Source organism: Labeo rohita, chromosome 24, assembly GCF_022985175.1.
Source record: "Labeo rohita strain BAU-BD-2019 chromosome 24, IGBB_LRoh.1.0, whole genome shotgun sequence".
NCBI lineage: Eukaryota > Metazoa > Chordata > Actinopteri > Cypriniformes > Cyprinidae > Labeo > Labeo rohita.
Window position 1 is genome coordinate 9,272,626 of NC_066892.1, and position 19,333 is coordinate 9,291,958.

Sequence of the window (19,333 nt, forward strand, 5' to 3'; positions counted from 1 at the left end):
TCGAACTGATTTGCTGAAATCAACACAGCGACAATAATAGGTGAGCGCCAGCCAATCAGATTGCCGTTTGCGCATTAGTCCCGCCCACTACCGGAGAAACCGGCTCCAAATGGACTCCTTTATTTTGACAGGAAAAGATAGCAAAGAACATCGTTTAAATGTAGCGCGTCAGTTCTGCATGGTAAGTAAGACTCTCTCGCTCTCTCTGTCTCTTTCCTTGCGTGTGTGAAAGAAACGGTGTTCTCAGCAAAGCGACGGTGAGTTTGCGCATTTACACTAGAGTTTACGGTACGTCAAATACAGGTACATAGCGCATCCGTTGGGATGAGTTGAGATCGCTTGACGGCGTTCGGTGAGTGAAAATAGATGTGTGCTAAACCTATACTTAGCCATCTCACACACTGTCGAGTAGAATCTAAGAATTTATTCTTAGATTTTTTGTTAGACATTTAGTTGCCCAGAGTGAAGATTTAAGGGTTTTTCATTTGGTCATTTACCCGGATGCGCGGCCATAGCGGCCATACTTGGATGTAAACAACAGCATTGATTGCGCGGTTAATGTACTACTGAATGTGTTGTTATGCTAATTTATGCTGTCTAAACCACGGAAAAACGTGTGGAAGCTAATTTATCATACAGAGAAGGACTTGGTAAGCAGGAAAGAGCACAATATTTTGACAAACTAAAGTTAACAGGTGGTGAAGATACGTACAAGCAGTGTTAATTAAGATATTAGCCTAATATTTCATCTATCTGACTGGAAATGATAAGAACAAATACGAATGTTGTCAAAATTCTTGCCCTGGAAATTCTGGTTCAGTTTGGTCCTCCACAAACACCTTTTGTTCCTCAGACAGGAACAAAATATAACTTATTCAGTACTTTTGTCAGTCTGTAGTGCTTTAAATTTTTTATCCAGTCTGACCAATTAGTACAGCCCAAAACATGACAATAATTGATCATTGTAAGCAGCAATAATATGCAAATTAAGCTAATTTTGTTCAGTTCAGTGGCATTGTTTACATTCTGTGCCGCAATTATGGTCAATTGATGACGTGTCGTGAAAACACTATTTCATTTCTGTACTCTGTTTTTTTTTTTTTATCTGAATATTTTGGACTGCTTGTCTCGTCAGACAAAACGCCCCTATCACTTTTTTCTTTGGAGTGGCTTGTCTGTTCCTCTCTTAAATTTAGGAGAGTGACTCAAAATCTCTATTTTCTGCAGGCAGCACTACAGCAACGCCTGGCCTCCAAAAAGCCCTTAACTTAGAAATTGGATTCAGTGATGTGTATAATTCAGAAGCCTGGCCCTGACAAACACCCAGGGATTGACGTGGGTTTATTTTAGCCTCCTCTGTATTTTAGGCCAGGGTGGGTGGCTGTGTATTAGACAGAAGAGCCATAAAGCCCGTGGACTTGTGGAAATCGGGCCTGGCTGCAGGCAGGGTCAGTAATCACAGCAGCCAATGAAACCGCACAGACACTCAGGCTAAATTATTTTCGTCACTCGATGCAGTGTAATAGCCGTACTGAAGAAAAGAGAGGAGATGGAGAAAGAGAATGAGAGAGAGGCTGAGGGTGAGTAATAAAAGTGCATCTCATTCGTTCACTCCACCAGCTCATAATGCACAGCCAAATTGCTCTCAATTGCTAAACAGGGATTTGAAGTGCAGTGTTCTGAATGTCGATTGATTGCCTGAAATTATGGGCGTTTTTAAACTAGGACTTGCAGTGCAAAGTCTATTTGACGTCAGAGTTTGGGAGCACTTTGTTGTTTTCCTCGCTCCAGGGTCCACTTGAAAAGACAAAACACGAGTTGGAAACAGTCAAAAGTCAAACCTGCAATATCTGCCAAAGAAGCTGATTTAAGTGGTTATAAATATTTGTACTGGCCATTAAAATGTAATTTGTATTTAATCATATAAATTTGTACTTGTCACAAAAACGTCAAGACGTTGTGCTATTGTACGTTAATCGTTTTAGTGTGAATGTGAAGAATATTGTTTGATGTAAAGAATAATAAGAACTTGAAGATGATTGATTTTCCACTGAGAAAATTGAGCTAAGAGAAGGTTTGTACGTCTTTGCTTTAATTTGTTACCCAAAACTGTTGTTATTACAATATGATTTAATCCAGGTAAAGCTGCAGTTGAAATAAAGACACATATATATAGCCAACAATAACTTTTTTCATGTTATTGTTTTAAAGTTTAGATTTAGATTGTGACATTAGTGACATTAAGTATATTTAAAATGTTACGAAAAAATTGTTAAAAAAATTAAAAATGCAGTTGTCTGTTAAATTAATGGATAATGTCCTGGCAGAAAATTACTAGTATTTTATTTTATTTTATTTTATTTTATTTTATTTTATTTTATTTATTTTATTTTATACATACAATACAGTGAAACAGTGATGTTTTAATGTTTTTGGGACATGTACAAAGTTATATGATGAAACCACTTTTTTTATAACCACTTAAAGCAGCTTTTTTTTTTTTAAATTAATAATAATAATTATTATAAATAAATAAATAAATAAGTAAAAATAGAAATGCTGTTCTTTTGAACCAAATCAGCATACAAAATGATTTCTAAGGATCATGCGACACTGAAGACTTAAGTAATGGCTGCTAAAAAATTCAACTTTGCATCACAAGAATTAAATGACATTTTTCAATACATTGAAAAAAAAAAAAAACCCCAAACAAACAAAAAAAAAAAACAGGTATATTAAAATTTAAGACTATCTTACAATATTACTGTTGTTACTGTATGTTTAATTAAATAAATGCACCATAAGAGACTTCAAAAACATACAATTTTACAGACTCCAAATTTTAGTAGCACATATGTGACCCTAGACCACAAAACCAGTCCTAAGTCGCTGGGGTATATTTGTAGCAATAGCCAAAAATACATTGCATGAGTCAAAATTATTGATTTTTCTTTTATGGCAAAAATCATTAGGAAATTAAGTAAAGATTATGTTCCATGAAGATATTTTGTAAATTTCCTACTGTAAATATATGAAAACTTAATTTTTGATTAGTAATATACATTGTTAAGAACTTTATTTGGGCAACTTTAAAGGTGATTTTCTCAGTATTTTGATTTTTTTGCACCCTCAGATTACAGATATTCAAATAGTTTTATCTCGACCAAATATTATCCTATCCTAACAAACCATACATCAATGGAAAACTTATTTATTCAGCATTCAGATGATGTATAAATCTCAGTTTTGAAAAATCGACCCTTATGACTGGTTTTGTCGTCGAGGGTCACATATGATGTTTGGAGGGTATTCATTTTGGAACATGTGCACAAAAAATATTAAAGTCTTTACCCAGCTTTTCACATTTATGATGTGAACGTACCAAGATTCACAATGAGAAATTAGATAAATTGGAGCAGCGTGATGGAACTGCGCTAAAATTCAGGCCATGCATTAAAACCAATTGCAAAAACATCCAATGTCTGGATATTTAACTGCACTCAGGATGGAAAAATGCATGTACACCACTTACTCGGCCTCAGCCTGCCTCATTCACTACACTCGTGGCTCCTCTGGACTAATGGCATGGTTTTCTGTTTGCGTTATTGTCTGCAGTTTCATCGTTTCACAGTCTCAAGGCACCGTTCTCCCATCAGGGGGTATCTAGATGAAGATGGAGGGCCTGGACAATGCTCTGCTCATAATGAAAGCCTTACCCGGAATATTCTTCTCCTCTAATCAGGTGCTCTTTGTCCACTAGAACAGAGAGGAAATCAAGTCTTCAGTAGCGTGGTGGGCAGATGAGATCATGTTACAGGGTGGCTCTGTGGTCAGCTCTCACCTGAAGAAATTGCCCGTGATTCTCATTATCACCATCTTTATGAATTCAAAAATAGAAACTGGCAGGTGTGCCCTGAATCTGACAGGACGTCACACAGAGGCCCGCTCAACATGGTACCTCTCTGCTTGGCTTAAGGACACCGTGGGAACTTCATGATCAAAATCCGTGATGCCAACCTGCTGTGGCACGATGAAAGCCCGACCTGCAGTGACAGAGTGGGATGACTTTGTGCGAGAAAGAGACAAATATGAAACATCATTTTGTAGAGGACGTTTTTTTTGAGCATGGTTTTCTAAACATATCCTTATTCATTGGTATGCCGCTCAACGGCGGCTTTTTCCTAAGCTGTTGATGACTCAATGAATAATGGATTCCAACAGCTCAATAAAACATTCGTCTGGTTTAGATCAGGTGCGTTTCGGCGCATACAGGTCTGAGCCAATGTCACCCAGTCAAAGCTCATTCACCTAAACAGCCCGAGATCCAGGAGTAAATATGGCATTGATCTAAATGTCAGGCCTGTGAAATATTACAAAACTAAACCTTCTTGATTAAAACGGCTGATGAAAAACGATGAAATGTGTATGATCACAAATAAAATGATCGGCCTGAATAAAAGCGCTCTTAGAGACTCTTAGAGTGCTTCTGTCTGTCTTTCCATCTGTCGTTCTATCTTTCTATCTATTGTTCTATCTATCGTTCTGTCATTCTATCGTTCTCCATCTTTTCATCATTTTATCTATCATTCTGTTGTTCTGTCGTTCTGTCATTCTATCGTTCTGTCATTATATCTATCGTTCTATCCATTATTTCATCATTCGATCATCTATCTATCTATCTATCTATAATTTCATCATTCTATCTATCTATCTATCTATCTATATCTATCTATCTATCAATCATCATTTTATCTATCTATCTATCTATCTATCTATCTATCTATCTATCTATCTATCGTTCTCTCATTCTATCGTTCTATCCATCATTTCATCATTCTGTCTATCTATCTATCTATCTATCTATCTATCTATCTATCTATCATTTCATCATTCTATCTATCCATATATCAATCATCATTCTATCTATCTATCTATCTATCTATCTATCTATCTATATCTATCTATCTATCAATCATCATTTTATCTATCTATCTATCTATCTATCATTTCATCATTTTATCTATCCATATATCAATCATCATTTTATCTATCTATCTATCTATCTATCTATCTGTCGTTCTCTCATTCTATCGTTCTATCCATCATTTCATCATTCTGTCTATCTATCTCTATCATTTCATTATTCTATCTATCATCATTTTATCTATCTATCTATCTATCATTCTGTCATTCTGTCATTCTATCTATTGTTCTGTCATTCTATCTATCATTTCATCATTCTATCTATCTATCTATCTATCTATCTATCTATCTATCTATCTATCGTTCTCTCATTCTATCGTTCTATCCATCATTTCATCATTCTGTCTATCTATCTCTCTATCATTTCATCATTCTATCTATCATCATTTTATCTATCTATCATTTTATCTATCTATCTATCTATCTATCTATCTATCTATCTATCTATCATTCTGTCATTCTGTCATTCTATCTATTGTTCTGTCATTCTATCTATCTATCATTTCATCATTCTATCTATCTATCTATCTATCTATCTATCTATCTATCATTCTGTCATTCTGTCATTCTATCTATTGTTCTGTCATTCTATCTATCTATCATTTCATCATTCTATCTATCTATCTATCTATCTATCTATCTATCTGTCTGTCTGTCTGTCTGTCTGTCTGTCTGTCTGTCTATCTATTCATCATTTCATCATTTTATCTATCTGTCTATCCATCATTTCATCATTTTATCTATCTATCTATCTATCTATCTATCTATCTATCTATCTATCTATCTATCTATCTATCTATCTGTCTGTCTGTCTGTCGTCTGTCTATTTATTCATCATTTTATCATCTTATCTATCTGTCTGTCTATCTATTCATCATTTCATCATTTTATCTATCTATCTATCGTTCTATCGTTCTGTCGTTCTATTATTTCATCATTCTATTTATCTATCATCATTTAATGTATCTATCTGTCTATCCATCATTTCATCATTCTATCTCTATCTATCTATCTATCTATCTATCTATCTATCTATCTATCTATCTATCTATCCTTTCTATTGTTTTCATTTTATAATTAGTGTTATTTCACACCATCAGACATATTTTTGCATGTTTCAAAATGTCACTATGTGTGAATATTCATGTCTGTGCATGTAAATTAATGCATGCTTGCACTTGCCTTTATGTATGTTTTGGAGGTCAGGAAATGGAGGGGTCAAGCAACCCTTCTCCACTTCCATTGGGAGATCTGCTTCTCCACCGGCAGACTTTTTCTTCCTTCTCAGAAACTGATTTAAGTGGGTCCCCGGGGGCCTCACCTCACCATATATCCAATGCACTGTTTGGATTTACTTAACAGTATCCTCATGTTGCAAATGGAGAATGAACTAAAATCAATGGAAACATCATCACAGGAGAGCTACCGTTGTGTTTTCTTCCATCTGCTGACCTTGTGGTGCTCAGACCACCATTGATTTTTCCAAGGAACAATGTAAGAATGTATACAAGAGCTTTCATAACAGTGTTTAAGTACTTGTTTATTTCTAAAGCATTAACCCAGAGACTGATCATTAAAAACAGACATAAAGCGCAGATTCCTTCTCGCCATATTCATTTGGATATACAGCAAATGTGAATTAGATGGCAGCGGTATCTAATTTAAATGAGCCTTTGTTGGTTTGCGGTTCATGCATACAGTTGGACACCATCAGAGCTAATGTTTTCATAATTACTGAGCATTAAAACTGGAAATCAGGCTGCATTTCAGTACCAGCTGCCTTAACAGAACTAGGCAGTAGATTATAGGCCCAAAGCGCTCTGAATATTTACCAGCAGCACAGGCTGTCATATCTTTGCTTTTTCAAAATTAGCATTTCGTTTCATACGCCTCTGTTGTGGCATGTGTGTGCGTGTGGTTTGGTTTTTCTCTCAGGTGGTGTGAAGATCATGTTTTATTCATCTCCCGAGTCCCAACAGAGTGTCGTTTGGCGTTCCTCTGCCACCCTTTCCGTGCACCGTGTCCCTTTTTGACAGGTGTTTCCCACTGAGGTGGGAGCACACAAAACTATTGCATTTTGGATCTGTCTTCTTTGAAACAAACCGCATGGGGAGAATGTAAATAAGACTTTATTTATTTCATCAATATCGCCCTTGTTTCTCCACCCACCACTTAAGCACTTAACACACTCGAGCGTTCACACATCAGTATTCACTTGCATTTTTGTCCTAATGTGCTGGTCTTCCTATATGGGCTTTAACAAATTAAACAAATGATGTTTTTTTTTTTTCATAATAAAGCAGTAAGGAAAGCGGGATACAATGCAGTATTAGCAGCGTTAGGATTAGTGTTATAATGGACTTCTCAAGGTTAATGGTGTGTGAGAGAGCGAAAGAGAGAGAGACATGTTACATTTGTTCCTCCTACAGGGTTTGTTTGAGTGGACACTGTTCTTAGACTAATGTTTCTTCATCTGTAGGCAGTTTGGCCTTCAGATACCAAGAAGAACTTAAACACAAAGATTTGTTTTACTAGTTATTTAATATTGCCCAACATTGAATATTAATGCATAACAGGGTCATTTTGAGACATATTTTATTCTATGTTAAATGTCATGAACAAATGTAATTTCCACCATCCTAAATCGACTATTGTGGAAATTACATTTTAAACAATTACATTCAGTACAATTGTTGGATCTGTTGTCTTTCTATGGCTTTTTTATTTCTAGGATTTTATATATCCTAAATATTTAAATTGAAATAATTTTTTCAAAGTTTTGACACAGTGATTTAAAAAGTATGTGGATCTAATTAGACTTTTTTTTTAATCTATTGTCTTTATTACAAATTATTTATTTATTTATTTATTATTATTATTATTATCATTAAAAATTTCTGTAGTTATAGCATATGTATAGGGGAAAAATGAATTATTTTGATCTTTATTTAGATTCTCAAAGTCATTATATGTTTACTTTATTATTATTATTATTATGTTATTAAACATTGTTATTTATACCTTTCTTCTTCTTCTTCTTCTTCTTCTTCTTCTTATAGAAATTTAAATTGAAAAACATTTGGATCTAATTTGACTTTTTAAAAATTATTTTTTATCTTTGTCCAAAATTATTATTATTATTATTATTATTATATGTAAAAAGCATCTTGATCTAATTAGACTTTTTTTTTTTTACATCTATTATCTTTATCTAAAATTATTTATTATTATTATTATTATTATTATTAATACCATTAAAATTTCTGTAGTAATAGCGTATAGGGGAATTTTTTTATTTTTATTCTTTTATTCTTCTTTCTTCTTCTTCTTCTTCTTCTTCTTCTTCTTCTTCTTCTTCTTATTATTATTATTATTATTGAATTTATATTTAAAAACATTTGCATCTAATTTGACTTTTTTTAAATTATTTTTTTAATCTTTTATCTTAATCCAAAATTATTAATATTATTATCATTTTTAAGATTTCTGTAGTTACAGTGTATAGGGAAAAATTAATTATGAGAATTTTGATCATGTCATCATATGTTTACCTTATTATTGTTATTGTTATTTCCTATATATTATTTATTTATTTATTATTTACTGTATATTATGTTATTAAACATTGTTATTTATATTATTTATACTCTTATTATTATTATTATTATTATTATTGATTTTATATTTAAAAATCATTTGGATCTAATTTGACTATTTAAAATGTTTTCCAATTGTTTGTTTGTTTGTTTGTTTATTTATTTATATATGATTTCTGTAGTTAGAACGTATAGGGAAAAAATGAAATTTGTATGTCTCTTTTTTTCATGTCTCAATACTATACTTCTATATAAATACTAAATACTATACTTCTAAGTAAATATACTTAGAAACTGTTATATGTGTGTAACTAATTGCGATTTGGGCAAGGTCATGCTTTTTTTTTTTTTTCTTTGATGTCTATTTTATTTTGTACCCATTTGACATTTCATGTATGATGATTTTCCCAAAGCGACCTTGAGCAAAAGGCGCTATATAGTTACATATGTTCAATTATTGTTTTTCAGAGACGAGTAGCTGCTATTTTTGCTATCAGCACATTACAACCTGTTGTTGATATCAAGCAAGGTTACACAAACAGCAACTTGATAATAAGGCATTAGGGGATTCAGATTCTATAATGATAATTAACAAAATAATCTGTCTTCATTTGCTAATCCTCTAATTGAGTTGCACTGCTGGCTACTGAGCTGCATAGATGATTTTCCATTAGCTAGATGCCTATAAATATTCATTCTTTGAACAAGACGCCAGATTCGCAGGATACAGGCAAATACACACCCAGAACCGCACAAAGGAATTGTACGCACTAATTTAAAATTATTCAAAGACTCTAATTGATGTTGATTTGGCTAATTGGACAGTAATAGTCTTCTTGGTTGTATGCCATGCACAGTGGTGCATTATGTATTGAGGGAACTCAGATTCATTTTGTGATAATCAGCAATGCTGTGGTTCTCTTTAAAACACTGAAGCCTGAACCTGATGTTTTCCTCTCTGTGTTTGAGGCCTAGTTTAGCAGGCGTCATCTATTGCCAGCTGTCTGGCCCGGTTCTTTCCAATAATATGACTTGTGCGCTTTTTTGTAAGTCGCTGAGAGACAGACAGTCAACGAGAGAGACGGAGACAAGATGAATGAGCGTCTGAAGCCTACAGACAGCAGAACCTCAAGACGGCTCTCATGCAATCATGTGGGAAGAGCTGTACAAACAGATCTAAATTTCTGACAGATAGATTGACAGTCTGTATCAGCGTAGCCAAACAAACATGCTTCTCAGCATCTGTTATATGTTCGTGTCTTCATCTGGAAACCCGTAACTGGGAATCAATCTGCTTTGATCCAGCTCTACTGTAGATTCCAGCAGCTTGAGGTGTTTTTCAGACAGCAGGCAGTTTTTCAATCCGTTGTCAATGAAAAACACAGATTACAGGAAAAAGGTGACGTCTTAAGCCAGAAATGCACTGGTGATCTGTTTCTGGCAAACTCGTATCTTTATTGACCTGCCACATTAGTGTTAAGGATAAAAAACATACAATAAAGGACATTTTGATTCTAATTTTCTACCCTATGCATGTCCTCACATAAAAATGGTGTATGAGCTTCATCTAGACAATATTTCGCTCTCTCTCTCACTGTGTAATTACATGTTTTTGAATATAAACTTAATGTTTTTTATTTATTTTTTTTAATGTATGTCTAAATTTATATAAATATTAATTATATAAGATATGAGTCTGTATAAATTAATTAAATGTTTTTGAATTTAAATGTATTTTTAAATGTATTTTTAAATACTTTAAAAAAATTTTTTTTAAGTTTTTACGTAAATGTTTACATTTAAACGTACTTAATATCAGTGTTGTTTCTACTGTAAAATATACATTTAATCTAAAATGTTAAATATATATATATATATATATATATATATATATATAATATATTAGAAATATATTGTATATATGTAATATATCTATATATATATATATATATATATATATATACACACACACACAAATATATAACCATCATTATTACTATTATTTGGTTGTGCTAGAGTTTAACATTGTCCGTCATTCGTAAAAAAAACGTCATAATCTATTATTACCTGTCATTTTAATTTTCATATTTTTTAATTAGAATAACACATTTAATTGCTACTATTTTTGTTTACGTTTTTATTTGTAATCATGAACCTACAGGACGACAGCGCAGTGTTTAAAAACAACAAAATTTGCTATGGCTGGGTAAAAAAAATAAAATAAATAGATTTCTTGATTTTAATAGAGTCTCATTTTAATGAACCAATATCGATTCTTAAATCACAATCGTCCTTCTGGTCTATGCTGTTTTCAGTTGATGAATAATCAGTACTTAGTGCATCTTCCTTCAAATAAATAGCAATAGGCTAGGCTTTGTCTTACTTTTGATATAAAACAAAGTCTTAGATTTCAAATTATGTCTATTTCATTAGGAAATTCAAGCGATAAATATGGTTTTGGCGCTCTTTAATGTGGCACGATAGATTGTTGTAGCTTGTATGTATTCCCCTGTGCATAATCAAACGCACAGGAAAACATTCACGACAGTTTCGTTTTTGTTCTGGATCCAGTGCTTGGCTGCTACACTGAAGTGGACTCACCACCAATTGGACAGGGGTTGGAATTACAGCTACAATTTTACAATAGAGCACCATCAGTGTAATCTGTCAAAATGACGGACAGCCTTCTGATTTTTCTGTCAGTGATAAAAAAAATGACGGACAATTTTCAGTTAACACGGCCTCTGATATATATATATATACATACATATATATGTATATATATAACTTTGCTACAGAATATGAAATATATACAATTCAAGTACATGAATTTAATAATTTTGTAAATACATTACTATTGTTTTTAATGGTAAAAATATCATAATATTCTATTCTAAAAATATGTTAAATATAAATTTAATATATAAACATGAAATTACTAAATATAAAAATTTACGTTTCTACATTTAATTACTTAGTGAATATATTACTGTTGTTGTCATAGTAAAAATAAATAAAGTCAAATATTCCAAACACACAAAGTACACTTCCTAGAACAAGGTTTGCTATTAATAGGTCTCTTTTTGCTGAGCCGATTGAGTGGTCTAAAAAATAAGACATCCTCTATTGTTAATATTTTGTCATTTTCAGGAGATCCGCAGCAGCCAAGCAACTGCCATTGAGATGAATGGGAATGTTAACGGTGGTGTTAGTTAGGCTTCTTTATCACAGGACCTGTGACAACATTCCCAGTTGTGCACGCTGATGACAGCCCTGTATGTCAGAGAGCCACAGTCAATAACCTTCAGACCCAGAGCAACGACACAAAACCCGGCAGACAAATGTGCGCTATTGTATGCAATTGTGTCTTCAGTTGGCCGCCCTCTGATGGCTTTGGGCTCATCGATTATCCAGCAGCGATGGAGTGAATAATAGAGGTCACGCACTCACACGGGCCTAAGAACTCTGAAAGAGTCAGCAATATGTATGCAGAAAAACAGCATATTTATCATTTACTGTCCTTAAAGGCACTGAAGAATAGGAGTTCTGCAAGCTCTTACATGAGCATGTCTGAGAATGGAGATTGCGAGTTTGTACTCTGATGGGGGATAATGACTGTGATTAAGTCATAGCGTTCATTCTCCTCTCTAATGTATTTGCAGATAGTGGTGTTTACTTAGAAATCGTCGCATAAACAAAGTGAAATGGGGCCCAAAAGCAGCTATTGACAAAAGGAGCTTTGTGTGGTTTTATTTCTTGCATTGCCAAACCCCACATTAATGTCACTCTTTCTGGGAAAATAGGCTTCTTTTAATCCTTTTTTAAGCTGTACGATTCAAACACAATGGGTTCATGTAGTCAATGCGAAGGATATTTGAAAAGCCAAATGGTTTTGGCAAATGCTGTTTATTTTCTGCAACAGCTGACAGGTTTGAAGATGCCATACAAGAACTTTCCCTGTTATAGGTGAATGGAGAAAGACATGCGGTGTCTCTGTGATCCTGGAGACCTTTTGTAAACCATGCTAAAGAAATCGCAGACTGGATTTTTGGCAGTGTTGATCTTCTATTAGTTATGCTTCAGCTGGTTGAGCCCATGCAGGCAAAAAGCATCTAAATTGGAAATGCCAACAAGCAAAGATGTGAAACTGATCTGTGAGGTTTTGTTTTATATCTCAAGGCCGTGTGCAGTGTAGCTAATGGGTCCAAATCTGTTTTAATTTGTTTGTTTGAGATCTGTGAACTCCAAAAGGATTTGGCCCCACTTAAAAACAGATTTGTTTCATATAACAAACCAAATGGCAGTTGTTATAGCACAAACACACTTTTTAAGCAAAACATTTCACACACAGAAGGTTTTGATTGATAAACATACGGCACGACGAGTGCGGTCCAATTCTCCAACAAATGTTTTTTATAAGCTGTTTATGATTCATTGTCTGATTATTGAATGAATCATTATTATGTGTCAGATCTTTTAGTGAATAAAAAACGCAGCATGACCATTATTGTCGTAAACGAATGACTCCTATGAACTGATTCTTTTTAGTGAATCTAATAATATATGGCATGAACATTATTTTCTGATTCCTGGACAAATCACTCATATGAGCCAATTGTTTTAAGTGAATCAAAAACATAATGCACCACCATTAGTGTCTGATTCTCAAATGAATTATATGAGCTGGATCTGAAAACATACAACGTGACTGTCTGATTCCTGAACGAATGACTTAGGAATCAGACTTTTTGTAGTAAATCAAAAACATACAGCACTGTCTCATTCCTGAATTAATCATACATATGAGCCAGATATTTGAGTTGTAAACCGAACAGCATGACTGTTATTGTCCCAATTCCTAAACAAATGACTTTTATAAGATGTTTCTTTTTAGTGAATCTAAATTGTCTAATTCTCAAATGAATGACTAATAGGAGCCAGTTCTTTTTAAGTAAATAAAAAATAATTGTACAGTGCAACCAAGTGTCTAGCCCATTTCTGCCAATGAATAAAAAATGAAAAAAGGTCATTGTGACTCTTTATCTCACAATTTTAACCCTTTTCTCACAATTGTGAGTTTATTTCTCACAATTATGACTTTCTTATAATTGTGTGATGTAAACTTGCAATTGCAAGTTATAAAGTCGGAATTGTTAAATATAAACTTGTAATTCTGACTTTTTTGTCTCAAAATTGCATGTTTGTATCTCAGTTCTACCTTTTTTCTCACAGTTGAGTTTATATCTCGCAGTTGTGACTTTTCTTGCAATTGCAAGTTTTTATCTCGCAATTATGACTTTTTTCAGAATTGTATGATATAAACTTGCAGTTGCGAGTTGTGAAGTCTAAATTGTGAAATATGAAGTCAGAGTTGCGTGATATAAATTCGCAGTTGAGAGAAATAAAGTCAGAATTATTAAATATAAACTCGCAATACTTACATTTCTTCTCAAAATTGCATTTATAGCTCACAGTTGTGAGTTTATATCTTGCAATTATGACTTTTTTCTCTCAATTGCAAGTTTATATCTCACAATTACTACTTTTTCCTCAGAATTGCATGATAGACACTTAAAACTGTGAATTATAAAGTCAGAATTGCAGAATATAATGTCAGAATTGTAAAATGTAAACTCGTATGTAAATGTAAACAATTTTTTTTTCTGAAAATTGCATGTTTGTATCTCAATTCTGACTTTTTTTCTTGCAATTGAGTTTATATCTCGCAATTATGATTTTTTTTGCAATTGCAAGTTTTAATCTCACAATTATGACTTTCTTATAATTGTTTGATATAAACTTGCAATTGCAAGTTATAAAGTCAGAATTGTGAAATATAAACTTGTAATTCTGATTTTTCTTCTCAAAATTGCGTGATGGAATCTCAATTCTGCCTTTTTCGCAGTTGAGTTTATATCTCGTAATTATGACTTTTTCAGAATTGTATGATATACACTTGCAGTTCTAAGTTATGAAGTCTGAATTGTGAAATATAAACTCACAATACTTACATTTCTTCTCAAAATTGCACAGTTGTGAGCAATTGCATGATAGACACTTAAAACTGCAAATTATAAAGTCAGAATTGCAGGATATCATGTCAGAATTGTAAAATGTAAACTCGTAATTCTGACTTTTTTCTGAAAATTGCATGTTTGTATCTCAATTCTGACTTTTTTTCTCACAGTTGAGTTTATATCTCGCAATTATGACTTTTTTTTCTTGCAGCTGCGAGTTTTGTGAAATATAAAGTCAAAATTACGTGATATAAACTTGCAATTGAGAGAAAGTCAGAATTATGAAATATAAACTTGCAATACTTCTCAAAATTGCATTTATATCTCACAATTGTGAGTTTATATCTCACAATTACTACTTTTTTGCATGACAGACACTTAAAACTGTGAGATATAAAGTCAGAATTGCAGTATATAAAATCAGAATTGTGGGATATAAACTCGCAATTGAGAAATAAAGTCAGAATTATGAAATATTCTGACTTTTCTTCTCAAAATTATGTTTATATCTCAAAAATTCTGACTTTTTTCTCACAATTGCGACGTTTATATCTTGCAATTATGACTTTTTCTCAAAATTGCATGACATACACTCTTAAAAAGCACCTTTAGCTTCACAATGCAATAGAAAAATCTTTGTTTTTGTTTAAATGGTTCTATAAAGAAACTTTGTTTCACAAAGATTCTTTGTGGTGAAAGAAGGTTCTCCAGATAATAAAAAAGGTAAGAAAGAGATGTTTCTTTAAAGAACCTTTGACTGAATGGTCCTTGTGAAACCAAAAAAGAGTTTCAGAGTTGCGAGTTCATTCTGAGAAATACTAAGTCTGATACTAAGAAATAAAAAGTTCGGGGGATAATTGGACAATTGGGAGATATAAACTCGCAATTCTGAATCGCAATTGTGTGTTTATATCTAGCAATTCTGACTTTTCTCAGAATTGTGAGATATAAACTTGAAATTGTGAGTTATAAAGTCCAGTTCTGAGAGGGGAAAAAAAGACAGATATTTTTTCATAAGTGCGAGTTCATTCTGAGAAATACTAAGTCTAATACTAAGAAATAAAAAGTTATAATTGGGAGATATAACCTCGCAATTCTGAATCACAGTTATGACTTTTTTCTCCGAATTGCGAGTTTAAATCCTGCAATTCTGACTTTATAACTATCATTTGTGAGTTATATCTTATAAAAAGTCAGATTTGTGAGTTTGTATCAGGCAATTCTGAGAAAAAAGTATTGAGAGATGTGAACTCTCTGAAAAAAGTCACAATTGCAAAATAAAAAGTCACAGTTACCTTTTTTCATTTTTTATTCATTGGTAGAAACGCCATTCATAAGTGTCTGATTCATGAGAATGAAAATAGACCGGTTAACTTGCGGGGAGCTTATTTCTTAACTTGTTTAGTTAATACTGGCTCTGGAGAAAAGCTCTGAAAAAATCATCACTTGTTTGCAGATGCTGCTTTGTTTGATATTTTGTGTATGAAATGACATTCAGACATTAAAGCTAATTTAGTCTGAGAGACATTTAGTGAGTATTCCATGAAATTGAAGTAGGGGTGTAAGAAAATATCGATACACGTGTATCGTGATATTTTGTTTGGATACTGTATCGATTCTCAAAAACGGAATATCGATATTTAAAAAAAAATCATACAAGATTCATGGCAGTTGCTTCTTTTTGAGCTTATATCCTGACCGCTAGATTGCAGTCTTCATATCTCTGAACTTAAACAGTGACAGGAAATACTAGCATAAGGGCATGCCGCTAATGTTAGTGTTAATGGAGGATGAAAGAATAGTTCCTGCTCCCGCCTCGGTGTAAAGTGTGGCGTCATTTCGGCTTTTGAGGTAACGAAGGCCCGTGAAAGGGCCTTCGCGCCGGGCGTGGTGGGGTAGCCGCGCGGCTGCCTGCCGCTTTCTCTCGTGGTGGGTCTGTTTTGTGCAGTTGAGGCGGTGCTAGGGTCGCGGTCTCTGCGATTCCACACGGAGCATAATTACAAATGGAAAAACTTGCAAAATCCAAAACTTGCAAAATTCTCAGAACAAAAAGGTTCTTAGAATGTCCAATATCTGTATTTATTTTATTGTTTTACAATTCTTTTGTTTTCTTTAGGAATCCTGTAAGCACTTTATTTTTTATTGATATTAAGCAGATGGAATTCTTAAAGGGGTCATTGGATGCTAAGTTCACTTTTTCATGTTGTTTGAACATTAATGTATGTTGGCAGTGTATGTACAAATCTACCCTATAATGATAAAAATCCATGCAGTGGTTTTTAATTAATCTGTAAAAATAATATCCCCTTTTTCAAATCGAGCCGTTCTCAGAGGCCGCTCCCACGATAGTTGATTGACATGAGCGTCTTACCTCAGACCAGCTGACACATGCCAGTAACTTTCCATGTTTCGATGCCAGAGCAGGGATGTAAGTTAGACAAGAATATCTCCGATTGAGCGATTGAGGTGTTGTGTTGCTGGATGTAATAATGAACATAGAGGTCGTCATTTATTCCCGACATCTGAGCCCTGAAGATGCAGTAGATTACGTTTGTTTGTGAATGGAATGCGCCTCCCGATCTACATATATCCATCTATGTTCGCAAATCGTTCATGATCCAGCTTCACTTACAGCAGAAGTAAGTGTTTTTTTATGAATCTTTGCGATCGCCTTTCCGTGTAACGTGGTGGTTAGGAAGTTTAGCGGCTAAATGCGGCTAATGTAAACAAGACCGTCTTTCCACAGAGAGAAGAGAGGGGCGGGGCGAGCAGAGCTCATTTGCATTTAAAGGAACAACCCCTTAGAATGAGATGATTTTTGCAGAGCTGATTTTGGCAAGGTAAAAAGGGTGTTGTTTTACAAAACCATTGAGAATTTTTAATCAAAGTATCTTAGAGACTTTTCATTAAGACCCTAAAGAATCATATCAACTTGTGGAAAATGGGCGTCCGATGACCCCTTTAAGTTCAGATCAAAATGATCTGACATGGTTACAATGGTAAACTTAAATTGTAAAGCAGGGTCTAAAAATATATATGGTCTGTTTATAAAAGCTTACATTTTATACATTTAATAACTAAATAATCTTGCAAGCACTTTATTTTCCCCCTTTACTCGTACTGCACAAAAGGAGATTCGATTACACTGAATGGTTTGCGTATGGTGGTGTGTTCTTACAGCTTTCCAAAAATTATGTACTATTCATAAAATAAGAAATATCCCAATATATCGCCTTGTTTACAATATCGCAATGTATCGCGACATGTCGTATCGCAACCCCTGTATCGTGGTACGTATCGTATCGCCAGATTCTTGGCAATACGCAGCCCTAAATTGAAGTCAATATTTTCTTTCCTTTTTTGTGTTTTACATTATTCCTCTCATTTTATGGTGTTTCCTAAAAGCACCATCAGTATCAATTTATATAGAGGGAAATACATTTATATAAAAAGGAAGTGCCATGTAAAATAAATGAGCTGTGGTGATTGTCTGTGGCAGTATGGCTGTGCTCTCTTTTGTATCTTAGGCGACTTAAATATGGGGAACATACAGGTGAGTGACTCTGAACTGATGTTCTGACCCCTATTCTATTGCGATTGATCACTTTGACCATCGTAGCCAACCTCATCTTTCATATTTCCCTCGAGGCATTTTCCTGTGCGGGGAAGGAAGATGAGCACGGTCTGTCCCCTTTACCCAGCCATTCATTTTCCTCTTCCAGCTGAAGAATAACTACTCGAGCAAGTAGTGATGCTATTAACTTATACATAAAAGTATCTGTTTTCAAAACAGTCTTTTTTGAGCTTGTCGGTTTGTGACAGAATGCTTGGTTATATTGCTTCTGTTTCTGGCACTTCAGTGTCACCCATTTCATAACTTTCTATACGGATTCCAATTAATTATTTCTGTCAGTTCTTCTTTTTGATCCTTTCAGTGTTTAGTTTTGTCTGGCTGTCCAGTGAGTTAATGAATTAACAATGAAAGTCTTTTCTCTGTTAAATGAGTAATTTATAAGGGAGTCTGCGTTTGAGATGAGGGCAAGAATTACAACCCTTCATCAGACAGACTTTAGTACTGACACCAGTAGAATATTCTTCAGTTTTTGATACTGTCTGACAACATAAGCCAAAGACATCATTATGTTATAGTGAAAAAAAGCCCTTTTCTATATTTCATATTTCCATGCATGGCTCTTCAGTCTGTTTCTGTCCATCAAATCATTTTTGACTCTGACAGATGAAAGTTCAGTGAGGATTTATTCCAGCACCCATGCTTTTGATCTTCTCTTTTTGGTTTGTCTCTTTCGCTGATATGAGGGCTCACAATCAACAGAGATCTGCCACTGATTTTTTACTGTCAGGACACGCAGATGCTGCCAAATCATTTCAGAGACTGAGAGAGTGACGTTTTGTGTCTGTACTAAAAGAGTGTGGAAATTTATTCTAGTTGAGAGGAAATTAATATTCTTCTTTAATTTTGACTTTATTCTTAAATTATTTTGACTTTATTCTTATAATTTAGACTTTATTCTCAAAATATTTTGACTTTATTCTCAGAATATTTAGACAATATTCTTGTCATTTCAATTTTATTCTCAAAATATTTCAACTTTTATTCTCGTAATTTCGACTTTATTCTTAAAACATTTTGACACTATTTCTGTAATTTTGACTTTATTCTCAAAATATTTCAACTATTTTCTCATAATGTCTACTTTACTCTCAAAATATTTTGAC